Source organism: Anneissia japonica, unplaced genomic scaffold (assembly GCF_011630105.1).
Source record: "Anneissia japonica isolate Jap-2015-1 unplaced genomic scaffold, ASM1163010v1 scaffold288072_len178204_cov163, whole genome shotgun sequence".
Lineage (NCBI taxonomy): Eukaryota > Metazoa > Echinodermata > Crinoidea > Comatulida > Comatulidae > Anneissia > Anneissia japonica.
This window is the reverse complement of record NW_022719055.1, coordinates 136,910-139,487: the sequence shown is the minus strand read 5'-3', so window position 1 is coordinate 139,487 and position 2,578 is coordinate 136,910.

Genomic DNA, 2,578 nt, shown 5'->3' with positions numbered 1-2,578 from the left:
CCATGGTAATAAATCAGATAAAGAGAAAGCATACATATTATTAAATGTTGCAGAGGGCCAAGATACCATTGAAAAAAAGTAGGAGTTTTACCTACAAACCTGCAATTACTGATGCTGACGGCAACGTTACTCCAGCTGAGTCCCCTGAAAAACTGGCAGATCTAAAGAAAAAAATTTGTGACTTATGCTTACCACGAAAGAATATTATACTAGAAAGGCATAAATTCAACACTCTTTCTAAATTACCAGATGAACCTGTCCAGGCATATTTAGCTAAGCTGCAAACCCTATCTAAAATTTGTGAATTTGGTCCGATAACTGACGAGCTAATAAGAGATAGGATCGTATGTGGTGTTAATAAAGAAGTAGTGAGAAAAGCGTTATTATCTCAGAGTGAATTAACTTTAGGCATATCTGAACCATTCAGATATGCCTGGTTCATGAAACTACAGAAAATGCAAACAAACTATTGTCACAGACAAATAAAAACAACTGTAATGGTCAACAATCACCCTCTCACATTAAAGATGGACACTGGTGCCAAGTGTAATGTAATACCACTAAATACTCTGCAAAATATTAAAGCTGCTGATGACATAGACCAATCAGAAAAGCCAAATCTGGTAGCATATAGTAGTAATACCATAACTACTTTGGGAATGGCAAGATTAATTATAGATTCAGCGGGAAAACAACACCAACTGAAATTCTATGTTGTTGATGGTGATTACACTCCCATAATTGGATTAGCAGATTCTCTAAAACTTGCTAAACGTTAATGATAACATGGTGCATGTCGTAACACAAGATTTGGGAAAGTTACCGATGAAATATAAGATGTCTGTAAACCCTTCAGTACCGTTAGTGGTAAGACCCCAAGGAAAGTTCCAAAGCCCATGGAGGACAAAGTAATTAAAGAACATAAACGAATGACAAAAATTGGCGTCATCACTCCTGTAGAAGAGGCAATAACATGGGTGTCATCAATGGTTGCAACAAGAAAAAAGAACACTGAAGAAATTAGATTGTGCATAGATCCAAGAGATTTAAATGGTGCTCTGAAGAGACCCCCATCACCCAATGAAAACTGTTGAGGAAATAACTAGAAATTTAGCCAATGCCACAGTATTTACGGTCTTAGATGCTAAAAACTTTGTTTTGGCAGGTACCATTAGATAAAGAATCTTCAAAGTTGACTACGTTCAACACTCCCCTTGGCCGATGCAGGTATCTTAGAATGCCATATGGTATCAATAGTGGATCAGAAGTATTTCAACGCACAATGGAAATACTCTTTGAAGGATATCCTTGTGAGATAATTGTGGATGTCCTGCTAGTCACTTGTAAAGATCTAGACGAGCATGACAAGAATTTAAAGGAGGTGCTACAGAGAATTCAGAAGGTTGGACTCCGCTTGAATAAGAACGAATGCAAGTTTCGTCAGGTTTTCTATGTTGGAAACTAACCGATAATGGTATAAAACCTGATCCTGAGAAGATAAAGGTTATATGCGAGATGCCAGCTCCAAAGGATACACAAGCTTTAAGCCGTTTTCTTGGTATGGCAAACTATCTTTCGAAATTCATAGAGAACTTTAGTGAAGTAGCAGCACCCTTAAGGCAGTTGTTACACAAAGACACGCAATGGTGTTAACAACCACATCAGCAGGAATCTTTTGAGAAGCTTAAAAGTATGATAACAAGCCCACCAGTCCTTGCATATTACGATGTGACCAAACACTTAACACTAACATGCGATGCATCCCAGTATGGTTTAGGCTGTGCATGCCTCCAAAATAGTATGATTGAACATTGATTGGATTACTGAACGTTGATTATTGAACATTGATTTGATTGCTGAAAGTCGATTATTGAACAATGAATTAACATTGATTATACATTGATTATTGAACATTGATTGAACATTGATTGGATTGCTGAACATTGAATGAACATTAATTATACATTGATTATAGACCATTGTTATTGGATTGGAATTTATAAGTAAAATGGAAATTAAAAGTTGAACAGGAATTTAAGATGCTAATTAATATGTTAGAAAAGATCACAATTGAATGAATAACACAATCACACTTTTGACTTAAAACGTTTTACTGTTCTCATGTTTAAAAAAAAAGGAAAAAGAAAACCTAAGTCGTAGCTGGCGATAACTTCTGGTAGAAGAGCTGAACAACGACTCCGATCCTCATCAAAAAAAAAACCACCATGATGACGGTGACTTGGCTGAATTCGATGTAATGTTTGAAGAACTCGGATACCAAGCCGATGATAACGGATAATCAAATCATCAGTGGTGTGGAAACATCGCAGGAGCACGATTCATCTGATGATGAACAAGAAGTTAGTCACCTCCCAAGATTCAACGCATCACCTGCTTTTAACGCTGCTGACGACCTGCTGATGTGGCTGGAAGATAAGGGGATGTGGATTATATTCACCTAATGCAAGTGAGGAAATGGCGAGATGAAGCTGCCAAACAGAGGTTCAACAATTTAAGACAGAAGTCGATGAAGGATTTTTTCCCGTATGATGTGTACTGTACAATATGGTACTGAAGA